Raw genomic sequence first — 13,468 nt, forward strand, 5'->3', positions numbered from 1 at the left:
CGTACTTGTTTCCTTTTTAAAGTCATGTTTCTTGTTCTTACTGCCAGAGATGCTTGTCATTGTTTTCCCAATGTTATCATCTGTTTTCCCATCTGGTACATAAAAGTTATTATGAGGATTAAAAGTAGGATCTGTAAACTGACTAGCACGGAGCCTCGCTCTTGACAATCATTCAGTCAATGGAAAGAGAGTTGTATTCTTGCATCAAAAATGTCTAATACATTCAATATCCCATCAGAAAAGAAAGTTCTAATTTTAAGACTTTTTCTTCATAGCTTAGAAGGAGATTTAAAATTTCTCTTTCAGTTGTAAGTAAGAGAAGAACTAAAATCAAAACATCTTAAACAGTAAAGCCACTAAAATTCCACATAAAAGAATTGATGGTATTCATTTTCTATTGCTGCTGTAACAAATTACCACAAACACAATTCCATGGGTCAGCATGACTCCTTTGGATCTTATACTCAGGACCTCACTAGGCTGAAATCAATATACCAGCTGGGCTGGGCTTTTATCTGGAGGCTCATGGGAAGATTTTCCTTCTAAGCTCTTTCAAGTTATTGACAGAATTCAGTTTCCAGAGGTTCTAAGACTGAGATCCTGTTCCTTGACATGTGTCACCTTCATCTTCAAGCTGATGATGACGCATTGAATCTTTCCCATGTTTTGAATCTCTGACTTCACTTTCCACTACTAGCTGGAGAAATATCTCTGCTTTTAAGGGATCATGTGATTACATTGGGCCCACCCAGATTATCCAGAAAACTTTTCTATTTTAAGGCCAGCTGATAAGTAACCTTAATTACATTTGCGAAGTCCTTTCCACCATGTAAGATAACATATTCATGGGAGTAACCCCAGGGGGCAAAGTTCATGGGGACCAAAATTCTGCCTATCACAGATGGATTTGGGATATATTTTGGAGACAGAGGTGAAAAGATTTGCTTCAAAAAGTCTTTAGTATCTTATCTAATGAGACATTTATCCCTTGTCTGGAAATTCCTTTAATACACCAAGCCCCTCAGTCCTTGAATATTTTCATTCATTAGTCTGCAAACATCCTACATGAGGTCTTTGAGTGTGCAGAAAGAGAAGAAAGACCACTAAAATTCAAGAAAAAAGTTGAGTATGACGAGACGAATTGGAGGAAGACTCATTAACAACCTGCGATATGCAGATGACACAACCTTGCTTGCTGAAAGTGAAGAGGACTTGAAGCACTTACTGATGAAGACCAAAGACTACAGCCTTCAGTAGGGATTACACCTCAACATAAAGAAAACAAAAATTCTCAACAACTGGACCAATAAGCAACATCATGATAAACGGAGAAAAAACTGAAGTTATCAAGGATTTCATTTTACTTAGGTCCACAGTCAACGCCCACGGAAGCAGCAGTCAAGAAATCAAAAGACGCATTGCATTGGGTAAATCTGCTGCAAAAGACCTCTTTAAAGCATTAAAAAGCAAAGATGTTACTTTATGGACTAAGGTGCACCTGACTGAAGTCATGGTGTTCTCAATCCCATCATATTGCATGTGAAAACTGAACAATGAATAAGGAAGACCAAAGAAGAATCAATGCATTTGAATTATGGTGTTGGCAAAGAATATTGAATATACTATGGACTGCCAAAAGAACGAACAAATCTGTCTTAGAAGAAGTACAGCCAGAATGCTCATTAGAAGCGAGGATGGTGAAACTTCATCTCACATACTTTGGGTATGTTATCAGGAGGGACCATCCCCTGGAGAAGGACATCATGCTTGGTAGAGTAGAGGGTCAGCGAAAAAGAGGAAGACCCTCAAAGAGATGAAATGATACCGTGGCTGCAACAATGGTCTCAAGCATAACAAGTATTGTGAGGATGATGCAGGACTGGGTAGTGTTTTGTTCTGTTGTGCATAGGGTCACAATGAGTCAGAACCAACTCCATGGCACCTAACAACAACAACAACAACAACATGTGAGCGTAGACATCACTGTTCTCCTTCAAGATGGATGTTGCTGGTCCTACTTTGGTGAGTAGCATCTGGTGTCATAAAAACTTGTGAGTGGCCATCTAAGATACTCCACTGGTCTCACTTCGTCTGGAACAAGGGAGAATGAAGAAAACCAAAGACACAAGGGAAAGATTAGTCCAAAGGACTAAGGGACCACAACTACCACAGCCTCCACCAGACTGAGTCCCCCACAACTAGATGGTGCCTGGCTACCACCACTGACTGCTCTGACAAGGATCGCAATAGAGGGTCCTGGACAGAGCTGGAGGAAAATGTAGAACAAAATTCTAATTCACAAAAAAAGACCAGACTTACTGGTCTGATAGAGACTGGAGAAACCCTGGGAGTATGGCCCCCAGACACCCTTTTAACTCAGTACTAAAGTCACTCCTGAGGTTCACCCTTCAGCCAAAGATTAGACAGGCCCGTAAAACAAAACGAAACTAAATGGGCACACCAGCTCAGGGGCAAGGACGAGAAGGCCAGGGGGGTGTTGAGGGACAGGAAAGCTAGTAACGGGGAACCCAAGGTGGAGAAGGGGAGAATGTTGACATGTTGTGGGGTTGGCAACTAATGCTACAAAACAATATGTGTATTGTTTAATGAGAAACTACTTTGCTCTGTTAACCTTCACCTAACTTAAAAAGATGAATGTTGCTGGCATGAATAGGAGCAGAGGAAATGAGTGAAGAGGAGGGTGACCTGGGGCTTGGAGTCACACATGATATGTGAGGAGGGGAAATCAAGTCTATCATGTTAGAGAAGATAAAATGTCAAAGAAGGCCCAGAAAGTCCAAAGTAGGAAGGGGATGATTAAAGGCAGAAACAGCGTTAGGGCCACACAAAGTCATTGATGAGCTAATCTCTTGGGGAAAAAAAAATTATTCAGATGTATACATTTTCAAAATAAACTGTTTTCCTAAAGATATAACTTCACTACTTACAATCAACCCTGTAATTTTCTGATGATATTCAAATACTTATTGAGATCCTTGTCTAGTATATTGTATACTTACATATATACATACTGATATATTTTTTGGAGGAAGAGCTGCTATTTTTAGGAGCAAAAAAGTGCAAGTGAAGACTAAGTAGACAGCTTGATAAACCTAAGATAGAAAAATACTCTGAAACTGAACAATCTCTTGGAATATGTTCTATTTTCTCTTACAAGCCCAGGACCTCTGCAAAAATCACCCACAGCAACCGTAGAAAATGTACGTTTTATTCTGCTGTTCCTTCCAGCAGATACTGATTTGGATTTTTAATGAGAAACGAGCTTGCATTCATGATCCAAATTTTCAAACCTCTAGGTCACAGTGTAAGAAACAGATAAATGGATTTTGCTTTTCATGGCCTCAGATCTGCTAAAACAACTGCGCCTTCTAGCCTATGAAATCTGTACTGCAAAAGCCATTTGAACAGTGTTGAGATTTATTCTCAACTTTGGTTCTTGACGTCTAAAGTCAGCAAAAACGTGGTACCTTTAAACCCCTCCAGGTGTAAGCAAAGCAATTCACCTCATTTGGGTGCCTAAACATGGCTGTTGTTAGGGTCACTTGCACTCTTAGCCCTTCCGGAAAAATCGAACTTTGAATTGCTTTTATGCTACGCTTTGGTCCTCATGTTTTAAAAACTTTACAAATTATAGGAAAAACATTCTCTAAAATGTTGCTAAGTAGGAAGTTATCAATCATTTCCTAATAGAGGCTCACGACTACGTTCATAATGACAAATTATGGATGTTTCTAGCCTGACCTTCATTAACCATCTGGCACTTAGGACTCTGACTTTTAAAAAAGTATATTTTAGTCAGTTAAAGCCACTTCAACATCTTATAATAAATGCTTCGATTTGATCTATTTCTACTTCTTTGAGGCCATCAATCTGCGAGTTCTGAGAGCACACTCGGTTTATTTGCTCCTTTATCTCCTTATGTCCTGTCCACATGTAAGGGCAGTCTTCACCTTGACAAGAACTCATCAGCAGTTCCAGGAACGAGAGTTTCAATGCTGTCATCTTGGGCTACCTTTAACAGAACTTCATTTTCTCCCTTTAACTGTGAATAATGTGTATATAGGAACATACTAACAACATTCTGGCTAAATCTCCTTCATGGAGTTAGAATTCAGATTGGCTGTCAAAATGCCTTCCTACCTGGATTGGATCACTGCTAATTGCTCGGATCCACTGTTATACCTGCTTAAGAGAGATGAAAACATATTGAAAAAGGGACACTAGTCAATCTGATTTTATTTCATGGACAAAGTCAAATGACTGGTTTATTTCAGGTAGGGAGGGGAAGGAAGGAGGAGGAGGCAATAAGCTTCTGGGTGTTTAAACCCAAATGACTGACCTCATTTGGTCATCTTTAAGGGTATTTGGAAATAAAAGGGGAACAGTTTGAGATAGCTTCCCTGGTGTGCGGAGGATTTTGATCCTAGTAACAGCTACGTGTACCTGGATATTTTATGTCACACAAACTCCTGTTTTGATATCTTCACCAGAGAGACAAACAAACAAAATCACCTTGGAGCTTTTAAAGCTCAAACCACCTTGGAGCTCTGAAAGATTTTGTCGTTTCAGAAAAGGAGGAATGGGAGTGCTCTGAGGAGCAAATGTGGCTTCATGAATCCCCCAAATCCCCAGGTAACTTTCTTCACATGACTTAATTATTCTTAAAATTTCATTTTCTTAAAAACGTTACCTTACATTCTTACGAAGGAGCTCTGCTGGTGCAATGGTTAAGTGCTTGGCTGCTATCTGAAATGTGAGCATTTCAAACCCAACAGCAGCTCCTTGCGAAAAAAAAATCAGGCAATCTGCTCCCCTAAAGATTGCAGCCTAGGAAACCCTATGGGACAGTTCTATTCTGTCATATAGGGTTGCTATGAATTGGCAAAAATTCAAGCCTCGAGTTGCAGTATTAAAGGTTTCTATGGGCAAAAAAGTAAATGATGCAGGAAGCATCGAAAGAAAATTGGAGGAATGTACAGAGTCACTGAGCCAAAAAGAAGTGGTCACCATTCAACCATTTCAGGAGGTAACATATGATCAAGAATTGATGGTATTGAAGGAAGAAGTCCAGGCTGCACTGAAAGCATTAGCAAAAAACAAGTCTCCAGGAATTGACAGGACACTGACTGAGATGTTTCAACAAATAAATGCAATGCTGGAGCGCTCACTCGTCTATGCCAAGAAATTTGGAAGACAGTTACCTGCCCAACTGACTGGAAGAGATCCATATTTGTACCCATTCCAAAGAAAGGTGGTCCAACAGAATGCAGAAATTATTAAACAATATCATTAACATCACACGCAAGTAAAATTTTACTGAAGATAATTCAAAAACGGTTGCAGCAGTACATCAACCAGAAACTGCCAGAAATTCAAGCTGGATTCAGAAGAGAATGTGGAATGAGGGATATCACTGTTGATGACAGATAGATCTTGGCTGAATGCAGAGAATACCTGAAAGATGTTTACCTGTCTTTTATTGACTCTGCAAAGGCATTTAACTGTGTGGATCATAACAAATTATGGATAACATTGTAAAGAATGGGAATTCCAGAACACTTAATTATACTCATGCAGAACCTGTACATAGAACAAGAGGCAGTCATTGGAACAGAATAAGGGGACATTGCATGGTGTAAAATCAGAGTTGTATCCTTTTACCATATTCATTCAATCGGTATGCTGAGTAAATAATCTGAGAAACTGGACTATGCAAAGAAGAACATGGCATCAGGATTGGAGGAAGACTCGTTAACAACCTGTGTTATGCAGACAACACAACCTTGCTTGCTGAAAGTGAAGAGGACTTGAAACACTTACTGATGGAGATCAAAGACCACAGCCTTCAGTATGGATTACACCTCAACATAAAGAAAACAAAAATCCTCACAACTGGACCAGTGAGCAATTATCATGATAAATGGAAAAAAATATTGAAGTTGTCAAGGATTTCATTTTACTTAGATTAACAATCAACGCCCACTGAAGCAGCAGTCAAGAAATCAAACAACGTGTTGCATTGGGAAAATCTGCTGCAAAAGACCTCTTTCAAGTGTTACAAAGCAAAGATATCGCCTTGGAGACTAAGGTGTGCCTAGCCCAAGCCATAGTATTTTCAATCACCTCCTGTGCATGCAAAAGCTGAATGATGAATAAGGAAGACTAAGAAAGAATCGACACCTTTGAATCGTGGTTTTGGTGAGGAATATTGAATATACCATGGACTGCCAGAAGAATGAACAAATCTGTCTTGGAAGAAATACAATCAGAATGCTCCTTAGAAGCAAGGATGGTGAGACTTTGTCTCACATACTTTAGACATGGTATCAGAAGAGACCTGGAGAAGGACATCATGCTTGGTAAAGTAAAGGGTCAGCGAAAATGAGGAAGACCCTCAATGAGATGCACTGACACAGCTGCAACAATGGGCTCAAACATAGCAAAGATTGTGAGAATGGCGCAGGACTGGGCAGTGTTTTGTTCTGTTGTACAGAGGGTCACTATGAGTCAGAACCAACTCAATGGCACCTAACAACAACAACCACGTGAATTGGAATCGACTCTACACTACATAACAACAAAATTCTCATCCACAAGAAATTGATTTGATTCATTAACGTCAAAACCAAAAAAAGCCAAACCTATTGCTGTTGAGTTGATTCAGACTCTTAGCAACCCTATACACAGAGTAGAACCCCTGTAGGGTTTCAAGGAGCAGCTGGTAGATTCGAACTGTCAACCTTTTGGTTAACAGCCAAGCTCTTAACCACTGTGCCACCAAGGCTCCATCAAACATCTTATAAATATAGCAAACACCTCTGGGATGTTTAAGGTAATCTCTGTCTTTGACAAATGTGTTTATATAGCTGGGAGAAATTAATAAAACTTTAGGACCAAAAAAGGTACTTTTCTTAGTTTTTCAAAATCATATTACATGATGAGAAATTCAGTATCAGACATGTTAGGAGGCCCTACTGTTTTGGAAGAAAGACCCGATGATCTACTTCCAAAAAATCAGTCTATTAAAACTATCAAACACGGTTCTACTCTGACACACATAGGGTTGCTATGAATGGAAATTGACTCTATGACAACTGATTCTTCCTCTCTAGAGTTATACAAGAATCCCAAGCAGCTTGTGCTATCCAGAATTTGAGGAAGAGGCCCTGGAGTTTAGCTCATCATAGTTGCCCTGAGGTTCATTATTTAAGCTCATATGGTCGTATGCTGACTGTGGTACCTACTCCCTCTCTACCTAAGACAGCCGCTGGGACCTTGGAGGAGGCTCTAAAGACAAAGACATCCTTGCACCAGTTGTTGTGTAGGAGGGGCCACAAAACCCCTTTCAAGATCGAGTTATTTTTTTTGTTTTAATTTTTTGTTTTCACTAATTGGAGGCATGCTTATTCAAGGACCCTTTCTGAATTTTTATTATGAGATATTGATTTTCATACGTACTAATAGGGATACATATGCCCCAGCAAACATTGAAGGTAGGAAATACTGGCTATATGATGCAATGATAATATAATTTTATCTTAGCTTTTTTATTTTATTTCATGAAACTTATCAAATATGGTATAATACATAAAGGCCCCTGGCAATGCCTGCAAGTAAATTTTGTTCTAGTTTCCTTCTTAGTGCTGCATTCTCAGCATCACCTTCTAGATCTATTGACAGGAAAATGCTTTCCATCCTTTCGGAGCCATACCTCATCTGGCACCTCCCTTACTCCTGACTTGAACATCGCCAGAAATGAGGGTCTTCCTCTTCTCTTCCTTTTCTGGCACACAGAAAGCTGCCTACTGAGAGCAAGCCTGAAGGATAGTTGGTCACATCTTCCCCCGTGGTTTCAGTTCCAAACTGTAAAACTGTTTACAATAGTAAGATCAATAAGAAAATACAGCAATCGATGCCATCATTTGAGAGAGCGCCTTCCGATGCGTACCTTTCACACCTCAGGTCAATGCAGTCTACTCCTCCCATCGTGGGGTTTGCTGCAACTGCTCTTGAGCAAGAGATTTCTGAGGAGAAACCATTTTTGTTCTTTCTTTTGACTATAGTGATATCCTTTGGATTGAGGAGCATTGATAAAACTGTCACAGGTTTATTGTTCTGCCACTTTCCTGCTGACACACATCCTTTAGTATGAAACCTAAATTCTCCACACTGTAAATTATTTTTCCTCCTCAGCATGCCTCTCACTGTGCTGACAACATGCAGTCCCCTTGCATTCATGCTTTTCATCAAGCGATAGGAAGTAAAATAATTATTGAAGGAAATGAGCCTATGAGAATGGTACCATGAATGACATAGTCCAAGCACTACACTCTCACTGAGGGAGAGAGATGAGTTATCGTCCATGTATTTATTTCTACAGTAGATAACACATGGACTCACAAAGCCAGTTTCTGAGTCAGCCAAACACCAGAGTTTGTACCTGCGATTGACGGGCTTTATGGGCATGTATTGCTTTATTGACGAATGGCCCTTGAATGGCACCATGTTTGCATCAACTGCTATGACACTTGATGGCACATGCACCTCCTTTAGGCAGCTATTGAAAGCATTGATAGTTGGGCACAATTTGTGAAGCCGGTCATAGCCAGTTTCGCCTTTGGGCAGGGCTTTTGAATTGTCATTGCAGTGTATGTTTTTGGTCAGTTTCTTGAATCTGGTTTCAGTCATAAGGTCTGGAACTGAAGCAACTCCCAGGCTGGGGTCACTGGACCAATTATGCTTGAGCTCTGGAAAGACATTTATATCCATCACTGTGTGCACCCCAGTGTATGCCTTTACTTCCTCTATGGTTGGAAGCTGCCGGTTTTTGGATACCCTTCTAACATCCTGCCCTCTAGATAATGGGGTGCACTCCTGGGTCGCATAAAGAGTCATTTGGTCCTTTATAGTTTCCAAAATCTCTTCTGTAAATGCAGACAAAAAAATAATCTATTGCTCTATCTGTATGGGTCAAATCAGAGTAAGGTTGGGAAAGTTGATGAAGCGAGGCAGTTAGATTTTCAAAGTAGGAGACATCCTCACACCCTTCCCCTTCATCATGGTCATCATCACCTGCTCCATCCCTTTCCTCTGCAACATCCACTACTTCCTCATTCTCTACTACCATGTCAGTGTTGTTGTTCCTACCTTCAGAACGTGCTGCAGATTCCACAAGACCAGTAAGCTTTTCTGAGGCATCCTCGTCCCTTTCTTCATCTGAGTCCTCCTCATTGTTGGGTAGAGAAAATAGACAATCTAGAATTTCCTGAGGATTTCTAAATCTCTTTGCCATTTCTAAAACAGTAGGATGTTCCAGAAAAAAAATAATAAGCGTTGGTTCTGCAAAACTAGGATAATACCTATAGCATACTTCCAAACAAACACAAGAATACAAGGGGAGCAAATTGTCTTGTTCAAACCTCCTGCCCAAACAAATAAAACCAAAGGAATTTGTATCTCAGGAAAATTACCACTACAATGCATTCTTCCTTACTGCAAAAGTAGTACTTACAGCTCAGAAACAAGAAGAGCAGTTCTGGAAGATTGCCGGGCAATTCACAGCTGAGCATGGATGCTGCTACACGTGTAAACAATGAATGGCACTTCTAGGAATTCATATCTCTTGAAAATTATCATTGCAATGCATTCCTCCTCATTGCAAAAGTAGCACTTACATCTCAGAAACATGAAGAGTGGTCCTGGAAGATTGCAAGACAGCAACTCACAGCTGAGCAGGGATACAAAAACACTTGGATGCAATGAATAGCGTCGGGGACTAAGTGGCGACTAAGAATGAATGGTACTTAAGAATGGCTTATTCTTGGGAGAAGTACATTCTTGCGAGCACACAGAAACCAGGAAATATACTCAAAAGGCTTATCTCCCAGTAAAAAAGGCAAAAGAGACAAAAGTTTTGCAAAATCACACCTCCAGGATGCAACACCTTATACAGTACCCTATCGACACAGTAATGAGGCACCAACTTCTGTTTCTTCAGTTTCACGCATTTAAACAGGCCCCCACTTTGTGGCAGAATGCACTAAAACCAGGAAAGCAGCTTCCCAAGAAACTCAAGAGGTAGAAAATATTGGTGGGCAACCGTATATCCCACAGGTCACGAAAAGGATACTCAACCACTAGAAACCACTGCTCCTCCACTTGTCCCACAGTGCATATGGAAATAGTAGTCTTTATTTCAACAGTTTGCAGGACTATCTGCTCTGTGACTAAGAAATGAGAGGAATTTCTCTGAGCTTGACATCCTTCCTCTTGCATTGCCATGCTCCCTCAAAGGACACAGAGCACAGACTGACACTGTTGGTCCTGATTATAGCTCCATATGGATTACTTCTGAACCTCACCCTCGCTTATAAAATGAACATCCTTGCAGGGCTGCTGAGAAGACTTCTGTTGTTGTTAGCTGTTGCTGAGTTGGTCCCTGACTCATAATGACCCCATGCACAGCAGAACAAAATGCTGCTCAGCCCTGTGCCACCGCCATGATAAGTTGCTAATCAGATTGTTGTGATCTATAGGATTTTCATTTGCCGATTTTCAGAAGTAGATCGCCAGGCCTTTCTTCCTAGTCTATCTTAGTCTGGAAGCTCTGCTAAAACCTATTCAGCATCATAGCAACATGCAAGCCTCCAGTGATGAATGGGTGGTGGTTGCACATGAAGTGCTGCATTAACTGGGAATCGAACCCAGTTCTAACATGGATGGCGAGAATTAGGTATCTGAAACTCCTACATGGCTCATGGCCCATGTCAGTTTTGTGGCAGTATTGTTTCTTTAGCAAGATACAGCCTAAGCGCTGAACTACCCATTTACAAAATAAATGGGACCATAAACCCACTGTAAATTGGATATTACTTATAATAAGTGAGGGTTTCACCACATTAATAGTAATTCAGAATAAACTTGTAGAGCAAATTCTTTTTGGCACTTCTATTGAACTATTTTTTAAAAATATAATTCACAAAAATTTGAAAGATTTGATTCATTTTGAATTTTAAAAATATTATTTTAATAAAATTCCTCCTCAAAGAAGTTCTTATTCATTATATATAATTCAGTGAACTATTTCTTTTAGCCCCAATAGGAAAAACATCAGGAAAGCAGTTTTATTTCTTCTTCTGTATATAATGAATCTTTTTACATTTCTTCTAGTTGATTTCTTAAAAAATAAAAATGAATGACAGCCTGAAACATGCTTCTTGTATTCATCTGTGATGCTGTGTGGTTAATAGTCCAGTCTCATATTTACATAGGGCCAGCTGTCGAAGATGGCAGCAGAGGGAATCCGGTATAATTTTAAGATATGTTGCAGTGTCACATATGGCCATAGATCTAAATTCACTAGAGGGCTTATGGGGACACAGTCATCATCCGATTTGAAAATAAATCCTTCATTGCTTTCATTTTGAACTTCACCCTTTACTTGACTCAGATAATGGATGAGAGACTTCATAATGATTGCACAACTTTCCAGGAGCAATATCATTTGCAAATTCTGTGAAGTGTTACAGTTAACATGTAATGAAAACAGTAGTCCAAACCATAAAATCATTTAATATGTGTAGATTAAGAAATTTGAAATCTGCATAAATTTGCCAACTGCACCATAAAAGTATGGCGTTCTCATCCCACATATAGCAAAGACTGGTATGCTCACCTACAAAACTATCTCTACTTGCTTGAAAAAAATCATTATTTTATTTGCATAAAAAATAGCCCTGAAGTTTGTTAAAGTAGAGAAAAAGAAGTTACTGCAGATAAAATCTTAAATAAATACTGAACTAGAAATAACTATAAAGTAAGCATCTAGATGGGATTTAAATACTTGCCCAGAATTCCAAAGCTTGAAGCATTTCTTAACACACAAAAACTGAAAGAACTTTAGCATCTTCCTTAAATCCCTCTGAGTCTCTATGACCTCATCTCTAAAGTGAGCATAAAATATCATCTGGTTTAGACAAGATATAGAAGTAAACGTGGTCAGTTTATTATTCCTCCAACTGGCATAGACAGGTCTCTTTCTTCCAAACCTGAATCTCAGTAAGTCACTGTTTAAAATAATTTTAACACTCACTATTGTTTCTCCCCAGAATTCACCTCAGAGCCCACCATTCGCCTACCCTGTATCATCGTAGTTGTCTGATTTCTCCAATCTGCATAGGGGCCCAAGGGATGCAGAAAAAAACCCCATACCTGGTGTCTTAGTTAGTGTCTTAGTTATCTAGTGTTGCTATAACAGAAATACCACAAGAAGATGGCTTTAATGAACAGAAATCTATTCTCTCACAGTTTGGGAGGCTAGAAGTCTGAATTCAGAGCACCAGCTCCTGGGGAATGCTTTCTTTCTCTATTGGCTCTAGGGGAAGGTCTTGGTCATCACCTTTCCCTGGTCTAAGAGTTTCTCAGTGCAGGGACCCCAGGTCCAAAGGACATGCTCCATTCCAGACTCTTCTTTCTTGGTGGCAGGAGGCCCCTCTTCCCTTCTGCTCAATTCTTTCTTTTATATCTCAAAAGAAATTGACTTAAGATACAACCTAATCCTGTAGATTGAGTCCTTTCTCATTAACATAACTGCCTATAATCCTGCCTTATTAACATCATAGAGGTTAGGGTTTACAACACATAGAATAATTACATCAGATCACAAAATGATGGACAACCATGTAATACTGGGAATCATGGCCTAGCCAAGTTCACACATATTTTTGGGGGACACAATTCAATCCATAACACCTGGTGTTACAGATGTGTGGTTTCAGCCTCAGAGAAGCCCCTCTCCTCAGCCTTACACATATTCCAAAGTGTTCCTGCGTTCATTCACCATCAGGGCTATTTCACTCATTTTCATTTCATACTCGGTCTCTATTACTCCTCACTCCCCATTCTCACTCTCAACAGATGATCTTGCCTCCTTTAACATTAGACCCCAAGGCAGGAACTCATCTTCTCCCCGTCTTCCCCGCTCCCACTCCAGCTCTGTACCTCATTTCTTTGATCCCATCCCAACTCAGCTTATAAATGTGATCAAGTCTCTCCAATTAAAAAAGAGCTCCTAACAACTGTGCTTTATCCGCTAGCTATCTTCAACCCCCAATCTTCTTTCTCTTTCAATGTATTACTAAAAGAGTGTTCTGGGCTCATTGTCTCCATTTTCCACGCAGTCTGCATTCCACTCCTACCACATTATTGATACTGCTATGATTAATAAAGGACTCCCTCAGAGGAGTGAATAGTTAAGTGCTCAACTACTAGCTGAAATGTTGGTGGTTCAAACTCACCCACAGGTGCCTCAGAAGGCAGGCCTAGTGATTTACTTCTGAAATGTTACAGCCTTGAAAACTCTATGGAGCAGTTATACTCTGCACACATGGGGTTGCCACGAATCAGAATTGGCTCCATGGCAACAACAACATGACTAACAATGGGTGTA

The sequence above is a fragment of the Trichechus manatus genome, unplaced genomic scaffold, assembly GCF_000243295.1.
Source record: "Trichechus manatus latirostris isolate Lorelei unplaced genomic scaffold, TriManLat1.0 scaffold00047, whole genome shotgun sequence".
Taxonomy (NCBI): Eukaryota; Metazoa; Chordata; class Mammalia; order Sirenia; family Trichechidae; genus Trichechus; species Trichechus manatus.